General features: G+C 43.0%; 1 protein-coding gene across 1 annotated transcript in view; it reads right to left on the reverse strand.

The window, feature by feature from the left end:
* Positions 1 to 22,420, reverse strand: part of galnt18a (UDP-N-acetyl-alpha-D-galactosamine:polypeptide N-acetylgalactosaminyltransferase 18a) — a 280,427-nt gene that overhangs the window by 135,301 nt on the left and 122,706 nt on the right. The window lies entirely within an intron of this gene.

Below are 22,420 nucleotides of genomic sequence, written 5' to 3' on the forward strand. Positions count from 1 at the left end.
CCAGATCCAGGCGGGCCTCAGGGCCTCTATGGCGCCCCCTAACTCGTTGTGATTTTGGCCTCCCGCATTAAGGTGCCTGGTTGCCATGTACTTTGTTGGAGTGGCATGCCATTTGGTACGCGTATGTATCTCACTAAGCCGGACAAAAATGTAATGCCAATGCATTAGCCACGCCCAACAGGAAGTGAGGTAATTTCACTTTTGTGCGAAATGCATGGCCACGAAGACGGCGCAACTCCTCCTAGACCGTTCTTAGGAATGTCACCAAAATTGATACACATCATCTACAGACACGGCTGACAAAACCTCCTAAATACGTTTCACGTAGCATAAACCGTTCAGAAGTTATACGTCAATCAATTTTCAATGCAAAATTTTACATGCTTAAAAATTCATAACAAATCTTCAAATTGCTCAAAACTGCTCATACTTCACACGCAAATCACTCATTGGGCATCTGACATGTTACCCAATTTCTGTGATATTTTGCCACTGGGGGCGCTATTTTTGGGCAAAAAATCCAATCTTTCCTCAAATTTGGTCAAACTTCACGGCCACCCTCTTACTACCTCCCATGTCATGTACACCACATTTTGGGAATTTTCGTCCATGGGGGGCGCTGTTTTTGGCCAACGCAATTGCTCCAAAACAGGTTTTTGGTAAATAATTCCATAATGCTTCTCCTTCACACCACTACCTTGTGATAGTACGTTGCTGTTGTAGACACTTATTTTTCCAACTCATAATCGCTCATGTACAGCATAGCGCCACCTACTGACATGGGAAAAACCAAAAAATTTATTCTTCAAAAATCAATATCTCATCTTCTATTTTGTCAATCTTGATCAAACTTGATACGCACACTCCTAACTGGTCACCTGACATATGTGCCAAATTTTGTGAGCTTTTGCCACTGGGGGCGCTGTTTTCAGGCAACAATTTATATCTCGGCTTCTGATTGGTCAAACTTGATCAAACTTGACAAAACAACTCTTCATAGGTCCCTTGACATGTATACCAAATTTGGTGAACTTTCACCACTGGGGGCGCTCATTGCGCTGTAGCAGTTGCAGGAGAGGTGTTTACAATCATGAGGCACCCGGAGTATGTTGTTTTGGTTGCCTTAAACACACATGACTTGTGGGGAATGGGTAGGCAGTCGGGAGCAAGTGTTGTAGCGTTACATACAGACTAATAGATGTCTAACAGAAGACAATCCTATGTAGCTATAGCTTGGTGACTGATGAGGTAAATACATTAATTTGGTTGGGAAGCCATGGCATAAAATGTTCTGTCCATGACAACATCTCAGCGCACCGTGTACTCTGTGTCCAATTCTGTGCTTTGTCGCCATTGTGGGAGTAATGTCTCTTGCCGAAGAAGCTGTGGAAGGTATTTCGCGGGGACGCATGCCCCCGCCCCCCTTGGCCGCTGGCGCGAGGGCCCGTCGAGGCCGCTTGCGGCTTTAATTTTCTTTTTTTCTTTGTGTGGCCATTGGCATGCAGTGTAACCATAGTCAGTGATTTGTGCATTTTTGTATTGTTTTTTGTCTGCTGAACTGTTTGAAACATTAAGATCTGTCCATTCTGATTGTTGTTGCCCTCAAGGTGTGTAGCCCAAGGACTGAATGTGTGTGTGTGTGTTTTATTTATATTTTTATTGGAAAAAAATAAATTGTTTATTTTAATACTCCAGTCTCTCTCTCTCCTTCATTGTTCCCTTCATTGGGATCCCCTGCTTGTGGGTTTGGTTAACGTTCAGATTTAATAGTAAACTGTACTGGTTGGTACTCCCCCTGGGGGTTACAAGTGTTTTCCTGATGGTGGACTCATGAACATTAACATTAGCCAATGTGAGAGAGGCCTTCAGTTGCTTAGAAGTTACCCTGGGGTCGTTTGTGACCTTGCCGACTATTACACGCCTTGCTCTTGGAGTGATCTTTGTTGGTCGACCACTCCTGGGGAGGGTAACAATGGTCTTGAATTTCCTCTATTTGTACACAATCTGTCTGACTGTGGATTGGTGGAGTCCAAACTCTTTAGAGATGGTTTTGTAACCTTTTCCAGCCTGATGAGCATCAACAACGCTTTTTCTGAGGTCCTCAGAAATATCCTTTGTTCGTGCCATGATACACTTCCACAAACATGTGTTGTGAAGATCAGACTTTGATAGATCCCTGTTCTTTAAATAAAACAGGGTGCCCACTCACACCTGATTGTCATCCCATTGATTGAAAACACCTGACTCTAATTTCACCTTCAGATGTTCATGATTAATATGATGGTGAATGTGACAGAGGAGAGGTCATACGTGTTGGATGTGGCAGCCGGCAGCCATGTTTGTAGGCTGGGACGCATCCTGAGAACTGTAAAAAAAAAAAAAAAGCACTGAACCCAACACTGATGTGACATTTTTATATCAAACTAATGAGAGAAAATCCAGACACTGGAAATGTCTTGACTTTTTGATAACATTGGTTTTGAGATATTTTCTTGAGTGTAATATTTGCCATGTTCACTTAACACACTTCGTCCTATGGTCCTGACAAGACCGAGTAAAAATGCAGTCAATTCCAAGATGAGACCGAGACCTTCAAAAAGTGGTCCTGAGATTGGTCTTGAGTCCTACAACACTGCTGCTTAGTGTCAATTTCAGAGACACATGAAAGTGTTTCTGCTATTTTCAGACTAAATAAGAATAAAGTACTAAAATTCACCTGAAAAGCTTGTTCACTGAAAGGGAAAGGACTCTGGATGTGAAAGCAAATGCTCATTCACTGTTGGTCGACTTTCAGTTTAAAAAAGACTTGATCTATAACCTGTGAGCTAAGAGTCTCTTTGGATGGAAAATGCATTAACGGAGGAGTTGTTTAGAATTAAACAGAGTCACACTAAGCCTTTAGATCAGGGGTTCTCAACCTTTTCTACTTTAAGGCCCACCTATTGATACTTGTAACGAGTTGGGGCCCATTAAAAAAGATCCCCAATTATTTTGGCTCATCTATTCTATTAGAATCTAATAATCTACTGTAAAGTGTATTAATGGGATTCAACATCACTCCCTGTTACAGATCTGAGCCCAGGAATTAAATAAATGCAATAACAACAAACTGTTTTTAATTGTAGGTCCATCCATCCATCCATTATCTGTAGCCGCTTATCCTGTCCTACAGGGTCGCAGGCAAGCTGGAGCCTATCCCAGCTGACTATGAGTGAGAGGCGGGGTACACCCTGGACAAGTCGCCGGGTCATCGCAGGGCTAACACATAGACACAGACAACCATTCACACTCACAGTCAATTTAGAGCCACCAATTAGCCTAACCTGCATGCCTTTGGGGGAAACCGGAGCACCTAGAGGAAACCCACGTGGAAAACATGCAAACTTCACACAGAAAGGCCCTCACCGGCCGCTGGGCTCGAACCCAGGACCTTCTTGCTGTGAGGCAACAGTGCTAACCACTACACCACTGTGCCACCCCTTTAATTGTAGGTCTTGTATTTAAAACTGTATGGATGTGCCAGAAGGCAACATAAAACCATGCATGCGGGTCATTCTCACTCAAAAGGGATTAATGATCCAAAAGCGGAGTCTGGTCCATTAACACAAGAACTTATTGCCATGTTTGTGTTCAGCAAACAAGCAAGTTATTAAAACTAAGAAGTGGATATAGAAACCACTCAATGGGATTAGATCTTTACATGTTAACAAAGAAGGATTCTTCCAGTGATTTCGAAAATGATCCATCCGTTGAGTTCCCCAACATCTCAAACTACCTGGTGTTGCAGACATCATTCTACATGGACACACAGATGAAAATCTGAAGAACATGGAGGAGTGTAACTTTTTTTTATATGTGGCTGGGTTAAAGATCTGGGGATCAGGACACTACAAGATAAATCCTGTATCGTTTTTGCCCGGGTAGGGAGGAATTTCTGGGCTTTTTGTACGTGTCTTTGTGATGCTTGCTGGGACACTACAAGTTTTAGTATCAGGTGTAAACAAACCACAGCTGCTCGATTCTCAATCCTCCCTGCTCTTCTCTTCCAGGTAAATCATTCACAAAGATCCACAGAAACCCTTTTAAACACTTGTGCATTATATACTGTATGTGTTAGTTTACAATATCATGATCAAACAGTAAACAAAAACACATCTAAAGACTGAAGCGAATCCTGAACTTCAAAACATCACAAAATAACGGAAAACGGCAAAAAAAGTGATTTGATTTACGAATCCAAACAAAATAAATCAGAGGAATTTACAAACCTTTCACAAAGTGATCACTGCAAACTTGAGCGATCTTCGACTCGGCTCCCTTCCATCACAGCGAAAGGTTCAAGAGCCACCTTTCTCATCATCTTTTGGTAAAATTCTTTGCTCTTTCACCCTTTTTTTATCACTTCATGGGGAACCCGGAAGAAACTTATCAGTATCACAGTTTGATTGAGTAGAGCAGCGCAAAGCAATACAAGTGTAGGGCATTTTAATGACTAGCAAGGTGCCCCAGCGATAGTAACACTTTGTGAACAGTGAGCTCAACTGACCACCACTTCCTGCCTTGCATATCTAATGAGGTGGATGTGACATTGGATGCAACACAGTAATACCTACTTACTTACTTACTTATGGTCCCCGTCATATTATGATGATGGGGGACCTTTGGATGCCCTCACTCGTTGACGCTTGTGTCATTCGGCTGCCTTTGTCTGGAGGCGGGCCTCACAGAGCTCCTTTCTTGATGAGAGAGCAGCCCGTCAGTCACTGCAGTTCAGTGCAATCTGGTACCATTTGGCATTTATGCCGAAGAGCCACAGGTCCTCCTTGGCACAGTCTTTCCAATGCTTATGTGGATGACTTTTATCATGCTTGCCCTGCTTAAGTTCACTGAACAGCAGTTGTGCTGCATGGCCGAGCCAGCATAGTCTGTTGTTTTGAAACATGGTCTCGATGGTAATAGAATTGGCATGGTGGAGGACCTCAGCATTGGTCTTACGCTGCCACCATTTGATGTTCATTATCTGTCGGCATGATCTCTGGTGCTAAACTTCCAGATGGCGGATGGGGTGGACTAAGGTTGGCCATGTTTCGGAACCATAGAGGAGAGATGGTAGGACTATCACCTTGTAAACGGTCAACTTAGTTGACAGACTAAGGCCTCTCCTGTTCCAGCACCTAGTACACAAAGCACTGAAAGCTGCTGCGGCACGAGAGACTCGATGTTGGATCTTGGGGTCAAGTGTTGCATCATCTGACATGTTGCCACCAAGGTACGTAAATGTATGTGCATGCTTTAGTGGATGGTCATCGATCGTGATGGAGGGGGAGTGATCGCACTGTACATGCATTTCCTCCACCTTGGATTTGCTGATGGTCAGCATCCAGGTGTCGCAGGCAGACATCAGTGCGCTGACACTTGCCTGTAAGGATTCAAGAGCTGTAATTACCAGGGTGGCGTCATCGGCATAGAGGAAGTCGTCAAGCTTGGTGGTTGGTGTTGATTTTGCCCTTAACCTCTGGAGGCTGAAAAGTCTTCCATCCAGCTTGTGTTTTATTTCCACTCCAATCTCCGGCATAGGGCGGCACGGTGGTGTAGTGGTTAGCGCTGTCACCTCACAGCAAGAAGGTCCGGGTTCAAGCCCCATGGCTGGCGAGGGCCTTTCTGTGTGGAGTTTGCATGTTCTCCCCGTGTCCGCGTGGGTTTCCTCCGGGTGCTCCGGTTTCCCCCACAGTCCAAAGACATGCAGGTTAGGTTAACTGGTGACTCTAAATTGACCGTAGGTGTGAATGTGAGTGTGAATGGTTGTCTGTGTCTATGTGTCGGCCCTGTGATGACCTGGTGACTTGTCCAGGGTGTACCCCGCCTTTCACCCGTAGTCAGCTGGGATAGGCTCCAGCTTGCCTGGGACCCTGTAGAACAGGATAAAGCGGCTAGAGATAATGAGATGAGATGAGATGAGACTCCAGCATAGATTCGGGGACCTGACTAAAAATTAGCTTCAACTTGAAAAAAAATTGTGGCCCACTAGATGGAGCTTCGTGGCCCAGTAATGAGCTGTGGCCCAGTGGTTGAGAAACACTGCTTTGCATCACTGCTTTCTTTACTGTTACTTGAATTGCATGTAATAAATAAATAAATAAATAAATAAATAAATAAATAGATGCATAATAAAAAAACTGTTGTCCATTGAAATTCTGATTTTTCTCTCGAGGATTTTCTTGTCTGCACTGTATTAGCACCTTCACATCTCCTGTATCAACACCTTCCCTTCTTAGCCTCCTATTCACAAAGCCAGCTGTGCATTTTTTTTCTGTTCTTCTCTGCAAAAGAAAAAAAACCCTTTTCATTGAGATACTCCACTGCATCATAATTGGGTAAATGAGGCTGTAATTTTCGCCGCCTCCGCAATCAGTGCTGAATTCTAAAGGGAGAGAGACAGCACGAGTAGCTGTGATTATCACACAGCATTTACAGAGTAAATCCCTGGCAGGGCCACACAAATGGGCACAACAGCAAAAACGACAGAATTCAGTGGTTCTCAGTGCTGGTGTTTGTCTTTGGCAGGCACAGAGCTTTACTTAGTGCACTTGTGTGTATAGGCAGTAAAACAAATTTATTCACAAGACTTTTTGTTCCTTTTTGATTTCACACCACACCTTACATCATTCATTCGCTGGTTTAAACTCGCATTTGTATTCACAGAACAGAAAGAGAAATGATTTTATCTTTGGAAGGGTTTCTATTACACTGATTTAACCTAATACAATACCTAAAACACACTCACAAACTGATTTGGTAACATGTCTACGAGGGTACTTCAAAAAGTTCTCAGCCTCACCCAGAAAACGTCACAGGAGAAAGATTGTTCTTGCATTATTTTTCAGCGTAGTCTCCTTCAACTTCAATGCACTTGGTCCACCAATGTTCAAGCTTTGCTATCCCTTTGTGGAAGAAGGTCACATCTTGAGCCTCCAGATCCTCCTCAACAGCATGGATGACTTCATCATCACTCTGAAAATGGTGACCATGCGAGTGGGATTTCAGTTTGGGAAACAGAAGGTCAGGCTTCTTTCAGTTGTCGCAATTCTGATGCAAGTAGTCCCCATGAATGGTTTGACCCTTTTGCAAGAAGTCAGTCATGAGCACTCCGTCACTGTCCCAAAACACAGAAGCCATCACCTTGCCGACAGATGCCACTTACTTGGACTTTTTGGGAGGTGGAGAACTAGTGTATTTCCATTGTTTCCTTTGATTCTTTGATTCAGGATCAAAGTGGTGAACCCATGTCTCATCCTGGGTCACAAATCTCTTTAGGAATTTGGCTAGATCAACCTGAAAATGAGCCAAAAGTGTCCTCAAAATTTCTACTCCGTTCAACTTTTGATCTGGTGTCAATATTCGGGGCATCCATCTTGCAGACAGTTTGCTCGTCCCCAAGATGTCAGTCAAAACGTGAACTGAGCCAACACTGATGTCCATGGTTTCCGCTACATGTTGGACAATCACACATCTATCATTCATGACCATCCGGTGCATGGCCTCCACTTGATCATCCGCAGTCTGATTTTGGGCGTCCCAACTGTGGGTCATCTTCGGTGCTCTTCATGCCCTGCTTGAAATCAGCAACGCACTTCTTTATGGTTGAATAGAAAGGGGAGTCCTCACCAAGTGTGTTGACCATGTCTTTATGGATTTCCTTGGGGGTCATTCCTTTTTTATGCAGATACTTGATCACAGCTCTGGCTTCTTTCTTGTCCTCTTTTTAGTTTCCCTCTCACCTACTGATTTTTAAAGGGTGTCACCTTCACCTTCAAAGAGATGATGACATACATTTGAGTTTTTGTGGACAGTGATATAAAGCTTTATAGTATACAGTTATGCCCCAAACTTGGAGTTATGCCCCTTATTTGCAGGTGAGGCTGAGAACTTTTTGAAGTCCCCTCATACATTCCACTGGACTGAAAATCAGCTTTACTGATCTCATACCTCACTGTGGTTTTGAGATTAAAGAAGAAGAAGAATTTTATTCATCACATGTACACTTGTGAAATTCCTCTCTGCATTTAACCCATCTGAAACAGTGAACACACGCATGCACACACACAAGTGAGCAATGAGCACACACACAAATCAAGAGCAGTAGGCAGCCATGCCAACAGCACCCAGGGAGCAGTTGGGGGTTAGGTGCCTCGCTCAAGGGCACCTCAGCCTAAGGCTGCCCAATGGGTTGCCACAACAGATCTGTTCTGCATATTTGATTTGGCGTCAGTTTATACACTGAATGTCCTTCCTGACGCAACCCTCCCCAATCTGTCCGGGCTTGTATCTATCCAGACACTAAGTGTACACTGGCTTGTGCAACCTCAGTGGCTGGGTATTTTACCTAGTCTGCATTTCTCTGAACTTTTGTTCAAAGAAGAAACCAGAGCACCCAAAGAAAACCCACATGAGGTTCGAACCCATAACCTTCTCACTGTGAGGCGACATTGCTAACCACTGCACTACCTTGAGACACCATACACACGTAAAAATTCTTGATGACAATTGTCAAGAGTGCCTTCCTGGTCATGTATTTCTTTTGGAATGAACACTCATGAGGTTTTCAGCTGACTATCACTACCAATGTTAGTTAGTTAGCATGATTAAAACTGAAAAAAGGGAACAGGTGGGAACAAAGGGAATATTTCTCATATTTAAGAGAAAATATAAGGTATAGTTTACTTAAAAACTAGTTTTGCAGAGATTAAATATAACTATTAACAGATAAAAAGTACCTTTCATGAATAAGGTAGAATAAAGGTGAAATTGCCGTGGGATAAGAGAAATAAAATACTTGAGGACATGATGTTATAATCAACTTTAGGGTGGTAACAGTAACTATAGCTAGTTAGCATGATTTAAAATGAAAAAAGGGAATAGTTCTCATATTTAAGAGAAAATATTAGGCATAGTTTACTTAAAAATATTATGTTTCTCATCAGAACTTGACTTCAGTGGTTATAATGAACATAATTGAAACATTAGATTAAACTATTTAGCGTGACTGTGATCAATTCATGTAGTACACTGTCAGTAACTCAGAGGGACAGACAGAGTTGGAGAGAGAGAGAGAGAGAGAGAGATAAAACACAGGTTGTTAGGTATGCCCAATGTCACCTGAATAAGTAGGAACAGTATACATATTGCACTGAGTACAAGCAGGGACTCCGGCAACTAACTATGACAGCATAACTAAAAGGGGAGAGCCAGAAGGTAACGCAGGCATGAGGGAGCCCGGGGACATAAAGCAGCAGCCACTACACCGTCAATTAACTCGAGTGAGCAAGCGAGTGGGGACTGACGGCATCCATACATCCCAGTTTACCAAAACACTCTGTCTGAGGATCCTCCAGATCTACTCCTTTACCTCATAAACACCATTAACACAAGACTTTACTAAACAGATATGTTTTCAGCTGAGACTTAAACACTGAGACTGTGTCTGATTCCCGAACGCTACTTGGAAGGCTGTTCCATAACTGTGGGGCTTTGTAAGAAAAGGCTCCGCCCCCTGATGTAGCTTTCACTATACGAGGTACCAGCAGATAGCCTGCACCTTTTGATCTAAGTAGGCGTGGCGGGTCACAGAGGAGCAGAAATTCACTCAGGTACTGTGGTGCGAGACCATTCAGTGCTTTAAAGTTCAATAGTCTCATCTCATCTCATTATCTGTAGCCGCTTTATCCTGTTCTACAGGGTCGCAGGCAAGCTGGAGCCTATCCCAGCTGACTACGGGCGAAAGGCGGGGTACACCCTGGACAAGTCGCCAGGTCATCACAGGGCTGACACATAGACACAGACAACCATTCACACTCACCTTCACACCTACGGTCAATTTAGAGTCACCAGTTAACCTAACCTGCATGTCTTTGGACTGTGGGGGAAACCAGAGCACCCGGAGGAAACCCACGCGGACACGGGGAGAACATGCAAACTCCACACAGAAAGGCCCTCGCCGGCCACGGGGCTCGAACCCGGACCTTCTTGCTGTGAGGCAACAGCGCTAACCACTACACCACCGTGCCGCCCAAGTTCAATAGTAGTATTTTATAATCAATACGAAATTTGATTGGGAGCCAATGCAGTGTGGATAAGACAGGCGTGATGTGGTCATATTTTCTAGTTCTAGTAAGGACTCTTGCTGCTGCATTTTGAACTAACTGGAGCTTGTTTATGCACTTATTGGAACATCCAGACAGTAAGGCATTACAATAATCCAACCTGGAGGGAATGAAAGCATGAACTAGTTTTTTGTGCGTCGTGTAGTGACATTAAATTTCTTATCTTAGCAATATTTCTGAGATGAAATAACTCTATCCGGGTGATGTTATCGATGTGAGTTTCAAATGAAAGACTGGGGTCAATAATCACCTCGAAGTTTTTTCCTGCTGCACGTGAAGAAACAGAAAGACCATCCAGAGTTACTGTGTAATCAGACATTAGACATTGTACCCCTAAAGTATAGTAATGTACTTTATTTTCTGAGAGTATATTAACTGAAACCCATCTGGGGTTTGCCCTGCTTCTTGCCCAGTGTCAGCTGGTACTGGCTCCAAATCCGCCGCGACCCACAATGGATAAGCGGTATGGAAAATGAAATAAAAAATTAAATTATGAAATCTTGTGAAAATGTTTTCTCTGACTGGAACTATAACTATAGTATTAAATTAGCATGATTAATCTCTGCACAACAGAATGGCACTGTGGGTATTACTGAGTAGCGCTGATGCTGCTAGTGACCTGCGTTCAGTCCTCAGTTTGGGTCCGAGCACAGAGATCCGTTTTATTATTCAGGGCTTTGCTTAAAATTAATGATCAAATCATGTTTGATGTACAAAACCAAACTGTGTGAATGTTTAATCAATCAATTAATGTATGCATTAGAATTACGTACATTTTTCTAGCTAGCGTTACACAGATCTCTATGAAAGTGGCTCATCTGAATCATCGCCTCACCTGATATCGAATAAATCTATGCAATTCATTATGCAAAACTGACCATTCAAACATTTTATCTCTTTCCACAAGGTGCATCGTCTCTAATTCTGCACCTTTAACTGAACTAACAAACTGGACATGTTTGTGTGAAACAGTCGCACAGGAAACAGCAGTGGAAAGCTCAGCGTGAGGCTTCTGCTTTACAGAAATCTCACTCCAGCAGAAGCAAAATACGCCTCCGCAGATGCAGGTGAGCCAAGAGCCGACAAGGTCAAACTATGTGGGTGATTAATACTGGACGTTTATCACGACCTACGAGAAGCTCTCAAAACATCCAGAGGGGAAAAAATACCGCATTTAAAAAGTGTATTTAAAGCACTAATGTTAAGATCTTCAACAAAATTCAGAGACTTGCTGTTGGCTGAGGAGTTTTATGAGTTACGGATGAAGAGTGTGTGTGTGTGTGTGTGTGTGCTGGAGAAATGATGTCTCCAGATTCCAGGCTGAAACTGTGACGGATGTTGCTAGAAACATGCACAGCTGCAAGAAGCTTACATGAAATAAGATCAATAATCCCAGCACCTCTTTTACTGAGGAAATAAGCAACATGTATTTCCACACCTGCAAAAAAAAAAAAATGCTATTCCTGATATCAGCCTGAAGTCCTATTTTCTTTTAACACCACATCCGAGAGCATTTTACTCCTTTCGTAATATTTTACACCACAGCAGTTTGCCTGTTTTTAATAATTATTTTAGTAATAATTAAAGAATTATTACTAAAATAGCATACTAAACGGGGAGTTCAAGTAAAGTGAAGTGTTTTACTGCCTCTCCTTCCCAGGTGTAGTGCACGCTGTGGTTCATTGTTTGCTTTGCAAGCATTAGTTCCTACGTATGGCTTCTCCTACACAACTGCGTCCATAACAGCACCTTCCCGTGGTACTCCCTAAGTCTGTTGTGTGGCACGACCGAATGCCCGGCAGTATATCTGGGTGGGCAGACTGAGCTCGTTAGCCTAGTTTTCGGCAGTCAGTCTAGGAGACGGGCAACTCTAATTTTTAAACCCGGGTAGATGGAACCCGTAAGCCTTTTTAGGCATTCATCTAGGGGTTAAGGCCCCCGACAAACGCCTAGTCCTTGTTGCGGCAGAGGCGCTTCAAGGCTGCAGCACTCCTTCTTTCCCAGCATCTCGACTATGTCTTGCCCTGGATCTTAGATAGATTGAATGCGAAGTTTGTTCCGGTCTGTGCACCCGGTTCATAATCACATGCACACGCTGCTTAATAGACTATAACTCAGGGATTTCAGACAATGTTACCGCATTCGGGGCTTTAACCGATGCGCTGGCACCGGCACCAGCGAGAAGTTGGCGAAGTCCGGATACTACTATTGCGTATGAGGCAACCGACATGCTACCCCACCTGGCATTGGTGACAGTTATGCAAAGTCCAGGCCCTTCTACCCGAAGATCAAAACACATCGAAACTACTCTCAAGCTTGCATCCTAGAATATAAGGACTATGATGGATTGTGACAAAAATCACCCTGAACACCACACTGCTTTTATTGCAAACGAGCTTAGCCGCCTTGACATCGACATAGCCGCACTGAGTGAGACAAGACTCCCAGAAGAGGGTCAACTAAGTGAAATAAAGGCAGGTTACACTTTCTTTTGGAAAGGCTACCCAAAAGATGGACCCCGCCTTCATGGTGTTGGTTTTGGAATACGTACCAAACTGCTTAAGAACCTGAAAGAACTACCTCTTGGTATCAATGAGCGTCTTATGATCACAAGGCTTGAACTCTCTCACAATCGTTATCTGACCGTCATTAGTGCATACGCCCCTACGCTTGATGCAGATAAGAAAGAATCCTTTTACGACTCCCTGGATAATCTTCTTATTAATGCACCAGCTAACGATTTTTTGGTCCTTCTTGGAGACTTCAGTGCCCGTGTTGGTCGTGATAAACATCTATGGCAGCCGTTAGGCTCAAATGGGATGGGAAAAATGAACTCTAATGGTTTACTATTACTTACGAAATGCACAGAGCATAATCTGGTCATCACAAATTCTCTGTTTTGAATGAAAAATCGGTACAAGGGTACATGGCAACACCCACGTTCTCATCATTGGCATATTATTGACTATGTTATTACAAGACAGAGGGACAGACAGTTCGTGATGGATACTCGTGCTGTCACTGGCAGTGATTCCTGTTTCACTGATCACCGTATAGTCAAGACCTCCCTGAGATTAAGGCTCTGGAAATGTTACCGGCAGAAGCCCAGGCTTAACTACAACTTAGATATTCTCAGCCAACTTGAAACTAGAGAACACTATGTACAATCACTAAACAGCAAGCTCTGTTCACTAATGGCCCTTTTCCACTACCCTTTTTCAGCTCACTTCAGCTCGCTTCAGCTCACTTCAGCCCGACACGGCTCGCGTTTCGACTACCTCAGAACAGCACGACTCAGCTCGCTTCAGCCCTGCTTAGCACCCAAAACTTGCACGGTTTTGGAGTGGGGCTGAAGCGAGCCAAACCGAGCTGAGTGAGGCTGGGGGCGTGAGCAGACACTCCCCTGTGCACTGATTGGTGAGGAGGAGCGTCCTCACATGCCCACACACGCCCCGCGAGCACGCTGGGATCTGTAAACACTGTAAACCCGGAAGAAGAAGAATTACGAATTACGAGAATTTCTGAAGCCTTATGCACCTCATCTCATCTATACGCTCTTGCCAGTATCTGTTGGCGTTGTCGGTGACAACAAGCCACAGCACCAAGACCAGCAACACTAACGACTCCATGTCCTCCATGTTTATTGCTTACTATCCGGGTCGTGAGACTACCGCTTAAAAGATCACTGATGTCACTGTTTGCGCCGCTTAACGACATCACATGACGTCCACCCACTTTTGCTAACTCCACCCAATGTGTCCACCCACTTCCAGCCAGCACGGTTCAGCGCGGTTGTAGTCGAAATGCAACTCCAATAGCCCCGCTCAGCTCGGCTCAGCCCAACTCGGCACGGCATGGCTCAGCCCGACTCAGCCGCGTTTGTAGTGGAAAAGCGGCATAAATGTGGAGACAGACCCCAAGACATCCTGGAACGACCTAAAAAACTGCATTCTCGATGCCTGCGCAGAGGTAATTGGTCCTAAAAAGAAAAAACATCAAGATTGTTTTGATGACAACGATGATGAGCTGAGCAGCCTTATCAACCAACATCGTACTGCTTTCATCAACTGGCAACATCATCCCAAAACTCGTTCCCGCAGACAGGCTCTAACCAAGGCAAAATCACTCCTGCAGAGGTGCACTAGAGAACTGAAGAACCAATGGTGGCACACAAAAGCAGTTGAGCTTCAAGAACTTGCAGACTCCAACAAGTCACATGCTTTCTTTGAGGCAATTAAGAGGGTCTATGGCCCTAGTTCTTGTGGACCTACCCCTCTCAGGACCTCAGCCAATGAACTTGATCTTAACTCAATTAGAAGTCGTTGGAGAGAGCACTTCAACAGCATACTAAATCGTGATCCTCAGATAGATCAAAGTACAATTGATGAACTCAAACAGTTTCCTGTCAGAGAGGACTTAGCTGTTCCTCCGACTCGTAGTAAAATAGTTAAAGCACTAGAACTACTGAAAAATGGAAAGGCTCCAGGCCCTGATGGCATTCCCCCAGAAGTCATCAAGCTGGGTGGATCTAGATTTACCGAGAGAATCCATAAGCTCCTGCTGAGTATATGGGACAATGAACAACTCCCCTCAGAACTCAGGGACTCTCTCATTATCACTCTTTTTAAGAAGGGCGACAAATCATGTTGTGACAACTACCGTGGTATCTCTCTGCTTTCAATCATGGGAAAGCTCTTCACCAGGATCTTGTTAAATCGTCTAACACCTCTAGCTGAAGAAGTCCTCCCAGAAAGTCAATGTGGTTTCAGACCCTCTCATGGTTGTATTGATACTGTATGGTCTTTGCCCTACGCCAATTACAAGAGAAATGCCATGAGCAACAATCTCCACTCTACATTACTTTTGTTGATCTTACTAAAGCCTTCAACTCCATTCACCACCCTACCCTATGGCAAATATTACTAAAATATGGCTATCCAGAAAAACTTGTTAAACTAATCCGACTTCTACATGATGAGATGACTGAATCAGTCTTGTATGAAGGTGTTGAAAGCGAGCCGTTCCCAGTTAACACTAGTGTCAAGCAAGGCTGTGTTATTGGTCCTACTCTTTTTTCCCTGTTTATGGCTGCTGTTCTACAGATTACTGGCCCCTCACTTACTGATGGAGTGTCTATTCACTACCGCTTTGATGGCGATTTCTTCAACCTCAGGCGCTTTCAAGCAAGAACAAAAGTATCCTCAACAATGATAATTGAGCTCCAATACGCTGATGACTCAGCTCTTTGTGCCTGCTCCGAAGCTGATATGCAAAGAACTGTGGATGCATTCACTCTTGCATACAGTAGACTTGGCCTCACTCTAAACACCACTAAAACCGAAGTCTTATTTCAGCACAAGCAAGGTTATCCATCACCGCTTGCCCCCAAACCCTCCATCAAGATCGACGGTGTGCAGCTTAAGACAGTTAGCAACTTTAAATATCTTGGAAGCACCATCTCTGATAACGTCTCACTTGACGTAGAAATCCAGAATCGTATAAGCGCCGCTGCAGCTGCCTATCAAAAACTGGGTAAAAGAATCTTCTGTCACAAAGATATCAAAATCAGTACAAAGCTGTCAGTATATAACGCCATCATAATTCCTACTCTAATATATGGCTGTGAGACTTGGGTCATCTACCGAAAGCAGATGAAACAACTAGAAACTTACCATCAACCCTGTTTAAGAAGAATCCTCAATATCAAGTGGCAAGACAAGGTCACAAATGCAGATTTACTCAAGAAAGCTTCTACAACTAGTCTGGAGTCTATCATGCTTTATCACAGACTTACAGTGGTGCTTGAAAGTTTGTGAACCCTTTAGAATTTTCTATATTTCTGCATAAATATGACCTAAAACAACATCAGATTTTCACACAAGTCCTAAAAGTAGATTAAGAGAACCCAGTTAAACAAATGAGACAAAAATATTACACTCGGCCATTTATTTATTGAGGAAAATGATCCAATATTACATATCTGTGAGTGGCAAAAGTATGTGAACCTTTGCTTTCAGTATCTGGTGTGACCCACTTGTGCAGCAATAAGTGCAACTAAACATTTCCGGTAACTGTTGATCAGTCCTGCACACCGGCTTGGAGGAATTTTAGCCCATTCCTCCGTACAGAACAGCTTCAACTCTGGGATGTTGGTGGGTTTCCTCACATGAACTGCTCGCTTCAGGTCCTTCCACAACATTTTGATTGGATTAAGGTCAGGACTTTGACTTGGCCATTCCAAAACATTAACTTTCTTCTTCTTTAACCATCCTTTGGTAGAACAACTTGTGTGCTTAGGGTCGTTGTCTTGCTGCATGACCCACCTTCTCTTGAGATTCAGTTCATGGACAGATGTCCTGAAATTTTCCTTTAGAATTTGCTGGTATAATTCAGATTTCATTGTTCCATCAATGATGGCAAGCCGTCCTGGCCCAGATGCAGCAAAACAGGCCCAAACCATGACACTACCACCACCATGTTTCACAGATGGGATAAGGTTCTTATGCTGGAATGCAGTGTTTTTCTTTCTCCAAACATAACACTTCTCATTTAAACCAAAAGTTCAATTTTGGTCTCATCCGTCCACAAAACATTTTTCCAATAGCCTTCTGGCTTGTCCACGTGATCTTTAGCAAACTGCAGATGAGCAGTAATGTTCTTTTTGGAGAGCAGTGGCTTCCTCCTTGCAACCCTTCCATGCACAGCATTGTTGTTCAGTGTTCTCCTGATGGTGGACTCATGAACATTAACATTAGCCAATGTGAGCGAGGCCTTCAGTTGCTTAGAAGTTACCCTGGGGTCCTTCGTGACCTCACCGACTATTACACGCCTTGCTCTTGGCATGATCTTTGTTGGTCGACCACTCCTGGGGAGGGTAACAATGGTCTTGAATTTCCTCCATTTGTACACAATCTGTCTGACTGTGGATTGGTGGAGTCCAAACTCTTTAGAGATGGTTTTGTAACCTTTTCCAGCCTGATTAGCATCAACAACGCTTTTTCTGAGGTCCTCAGAAATCTCCTTTGTTCGTGCCATGATACACTTCCACAAACATGTGTTGTGAAGATCAGACTTTGATAGATCCCTGTTCTTTAAATAAAACAGGGTGCCCACTCACACCTGATTGTCATTCCATTGATTGAAAACACCTGACTCTAATTTCACCTTCAAATTAACTGCTAATCCGAGAGGTTCACATACTTTTGCCACTCACAGATATGTAATATTGGATCATTTTCCTCAATAAATAAATGACCAAGTATAATATTTTTGTCTCATTTGTTTAACTGGGTTCTCTTTATCTACTTTTAGGACTTGTGTGATAATCTGATGATGTTTTAGGTCATATTTATGCAGAAATATAGACAATTCTAAAGGGTTCACGAACTTCCAAGCACCACTGTAGATGGGTTGGACACGTTTGCAGAATGCCGAACTACCACCTGCTTAAACAACTTTATTTCTGTCAACTTGCCCAGGGTACTCGTCGTGTTGGTGCTCCGAAGAAAAGACATAAAGACCTACTAAAATACTCACTTGTTAAGTCCAACATTAATCCGTCTGAATGGACTAACCTCGCATCTGATTGCCATATTTGGAAGAAAGTTATAAGGAAAGGCATGAACCATTTCGAACAGAATAGACTCGCTGAAGAAGCAATGAGGCGTCATAGACGCAAAATGAAACAATTGAACAATCCCGTAATATAAACATTAAGCCGCCATACTTGTTTATGAGTGGCAGCGAATTACAACCCCGATTCCAAAAAAGTTGGGACAAAGTACAAATTGTAAATAAAAATGGAATGCAATAATTTACAAATCTCAAAAACTGATATTGTATTCACAATAGAACACAGACAGCATTTCAAATGTTGAAAGCGAGACATTTTGAAATTTCATGCCAAATATTGGCTCATTTGAAATTTCATGACAGCAACACATCTCAAAAAAGTTGGGATGGGGCAATAAGAGGCTGGGAAAGTTAAAGGTACAAAAAAGGAACAGCTGGAGGACCAAATTGCAACTCATTAGGTCAATTGGCAATAGGTCATTAACATGACTGGGTATAAAAAGAGCATCTTGGAGTGGCAGCAGCTCTCAGAAGTAAAGATGGGAAGAGGATCACCAATCCCCCTAATTCTGCGCCGACAAATAGTGGACCAATATCAGAAAGGAGTTCGACAGTGTAAAATTGCAAAGAGTTTGAACATATCATCATCTACAGGGCATAATATGATCAAAAGATTCAGAGAATCTGGAAGAATCTCTGTGCGTAAGGGTCAAGGCCGGAAAACCATACTGGGTGCCCGTGATCTTCGGGCCCTTAGACGGCACTGCATCACATATAGGCATGCTTCTGTATTGGAAATCACAAAATGGGCTCAGGAATATTTCCAGAGAACATTATCTGTGAACACAATTCACCGTGCCATCCGCCGTTGCCAGCTAAAACTCTATAGTTCAAAGAAGAAGCTGTATCTAAACACGATCCAGAAGCGCAGACGTCTTCTCTGGGCCAAGGCTCATTTAAAATGGACTGTGGCAAAGTGGAAAACTGTTCTGTGGTCAGACGAATCAAAATTTGAAGTTCTTTATGGAAATCAGGGACGTTGTGTCATTCGGAATAAAGAGGAGAAGGACGACCCAAGTTGTTATCAGCGCTCAGTTCAGAAGCCTGCATCTCTGATGGTATGGGGTTGCATTAGTGCGTGTGGCATGGGCAGCTTACACATCTGGAAAGACACCATCAATGCTGAAAGGTATATCCAGGTTCTAGAGCAACATATGCTCCCATCCAGACGACGTCTCTTTCAGGGAAGACCTTGCATTTTCCAACATGACAATGCCAAACCACATACTGCATCAATTACAGCATCATGGCTGCGTAGAAGAAGGTTCCGGGTACTGAACTGGCCAGCCTGCAGTCCAGATCTTTCACCCATAGAAAACATTTGGCGCATCATAAAACGGAAAATACATCAAAAAAGACCTAAGACAGTTGAGCAACTAGAATCCTACATTAGACAAGAATGGGTTAACATTCCTATCCCTAAACTTGAGCAACTTGTCTCCTCAGTCCCCAGACGTTTACAGACTGTTGTAAAGAGAAAAGGGGATGTCTCACAGTGGGAAACATGGCCTTGTCCCAACTTTTTTGAGATGTGTTGTTGTCATGAAATTTAAAATCACCTAATTTTTCTCTTTAAATGATACATTTTCTCAGTTTAAACATTTGATATGTCATCTATGTTCTATTCTGAATAAAATATGGAATTTTGAAACTTCCACATCATTGCATTCCATTTTTATTTACAATTTGTACTTTGTCCCAACTTTTTTGGAATCGGGGTTGTATTATTATAATTATTATTATAATTAAAGAATGACACATCATGCTTTTTATCCGTTTATAGTTACATTTAATGTTGTGGAACAAGTTACTCTATGTTATTGCTTACGTTATAGCCTGTACACTGACTGTCCACTTTATTAGGAACACCCATCCATCCATCTACAGCTGTTTTCTGCAGTTCTCTAATCAGCCGATACCTTGACAGCAGCACAAAATATCAAATCATGCAGATACAAATCAAGAGCTTCAGTTAAAACTAGATGGCCTTTCAGATTTTTCAAGTGTAGGTCATAAAAAGAATTTCCTCGACACCCAGTTATTTTTGTTTAGTGGACTGAAAGCTACTGAATTCGAATCACAGACTTCCAATTTTATTTGTTTTTTTTTAACAGAACAATTAATGAATTTATCTCCACGTGGCCCTAAATTCTGCACTATTTTTTCCTGCTTCACCATGACCCAATACAAGATACTACGCCATGCATCACATCACATGGTGGGCTTTCCCCGTTCGTGCAAAGCATTGTGGGATACAAATTTGAAACAGGAGAGAAAAATGGAGGACGTGAGTGTGCGAATGAAACGTGAAAGAGCGACTACAGTAACGGAAAGAAAGTGAGAAGAAAAGACGTTATGTTATATACGAAGGAAAGGAAACGCAGGACCAAACTAATAAATATCGGCGGTCAGCGAGCACCTCGGTGTGATCAGCTGTTCGTTTAGCGACAGAATGATGGAACTGTCAGTGCACGCTCAAAGGGAAACCTGCACACACACACACACACACACACACGGACTTCCTCTGTCTGCTTGACTGCGCGAAGCGAGTGATTTCATGCATATTATTTGCTTTAATCCCATCAAATTAAATAACTTCCCAGCCACAGAACAGAACGGCCTGATATTTTGTGAGATATTACAGAAATAAACATATATCACAATGACCACATTTCAGACAGAACTAAATTTCACCGATTTTATGAAATCGAAAGGCCGTCTCACTTTAACGTTCACAATGTTCAAACATCAGAACGGGAAAAATTGTGATCTCAATTTTTGTGTGACTTTCTTTCACTGTGGCATGGGTGCTGGTTTGAGTATTTCAGAAACTGCTGATCTCCTCCTGGGGTTTTCACACACAGCACAGAATGGTGCGGGGAAAAAACACAGAGTGAGTGAGTGAGTGAGTGAGTGACAGTTCTGTGGTTGGAAACAAACGCCTTGTTGATTGTTGATAAGAGAGCTCAGAGGAAAATGGACAGATTTGAGGTGGTTCGAACTTTTTTGCGAGGAAGGATATAGTAACTCATAATCACTCTTTACAACCATGGTGAGCAGAAAAGCATCTCAGTATGCAACAGCAGAACAGAAGAACACATCGGGTTCCAGTCCTGCAGCCAAGAACAGGGATCTTAGAATCAACAACGAGTTCCTATTAAAGTGGCCAGTGAGTGTGTGTATAAAATTGAGGACAAATAATAAAAAATGAACAGCAAATTACTGTAATCAATTCATTTTTAAAATCAGACTAGCACTGGGGCGGCACGGCGGTGTAGTGGTTAGCGCTGTCGCCTCACAGTAAGAAGGTCCTGGGTTCGAGCCCCGGGGCCGGCGAGGGCCTTTCTGTGTGGAGTTTGCATGTTCTCCCCGTGTCCGCGTGGGTTTCCTCCGGGTGCTCCGGTTTCCCCCACAGTCCAAAGACATGCAGGTTAGGTTAACTGGTGACTCTAAATTGAGCGTAGGTGTGAATGTGAGTGTGAATGGTTGTCTGTGTCTATGTGTCAGCCCTGTGATGACCTGGCGACTTGTCCAGGGTGTACCCCGCCTTTCGCCCGTAGTCAGCTGGGATAGGCTCCAGCTTGCCTGCGACCCTGTAGAAGGATAAAGCAGCTACAGATAATGAGATGGGAGATGAGATGAGACTAGCACTGTTTTTTTGGCAAGTTTTCGTAACAGTATATTTATTTCAGTGCATCGCTAAATAATTCAGAGAAACATTTTGATTATTTATGAGTCTCATTAGGCTGTAATATTGCCAAACCATTTTAATGAACACAGATTATAATTAATTGGATGGAATTGGACTGTTACAACATCAACAACAACCTACTATTTAAAAAATAATAATATGTCACAGTACATCCAAAAGTATGTGGACACATTACCATCACACCTACATGAGCTTGTTAGACATCCCGTTCCAAACATCATCCAACAGTTACGGAAGGAGTCTTTACAAATTCAACCCAAATTGCTCTCATTGAATTCAGAACTGAATGCAGAACAACAGACTTTTTACAGAATTAAAATATGTTTGTCTGTTTTTGAGATATTACAAATCAAAGATTGAAGAAACGGCTTAATTTGTAGAAAACGGACGTAATATTCTGTATGAGGATCACATGGTCCAAAATGGGCCTCATTAACCAATGAGATCAAATGTTTTTACTTCATAACTTTTCAATTTTTCCAAGATATTTTTCCAGGTGCATTTTCATTGAACTGTTCTCAAGTGGTGATGAGGGGGAAAAAAATCATCTTGGGCCGTGTATACACAGCAGATTTTCAATATAATACCAACAGCTGCTTTATGCAGAAATTCTCAGATGACACTGCTGTTGTAGGCCTCATCAAAGGGGGCGATGAGTTGGAGTATAGAGCCACTGTGGATGACTTTGTGGAATGGAGCACACACAATCACCTCCTGCTGAACACCACAAAAACCAAGGAGATTATTGTGGACTTCAGGAAAGGGAGGAAAAGGACTCAACCAACACCAATCACCATCAGAGGCACTGAGGTGGAGGTGGTTGCCAACCATAGGTACCTGGGAGTGCAGCTGGATGGTGGGCTGGACTGGAGGAGTCATATGGAGACTGTGTATAGGAAGGGCCAAAGCCGACTTT

This window comes from Neoarius graeffei, chromosome 8 (genome assembly GCF_027579695.1).
Source record: "Neoarius graeffei isolate fNeoGra1 chromosome 8, fNeoGra1.pri, whole genome shotgun sequence".
NCBI classification, from domain to species: Eukaryota; Metazoa; Chordata; class Actinopteri; order Siluriformes; family Ariidae; genus Neoarius; species Neoarius graeffei.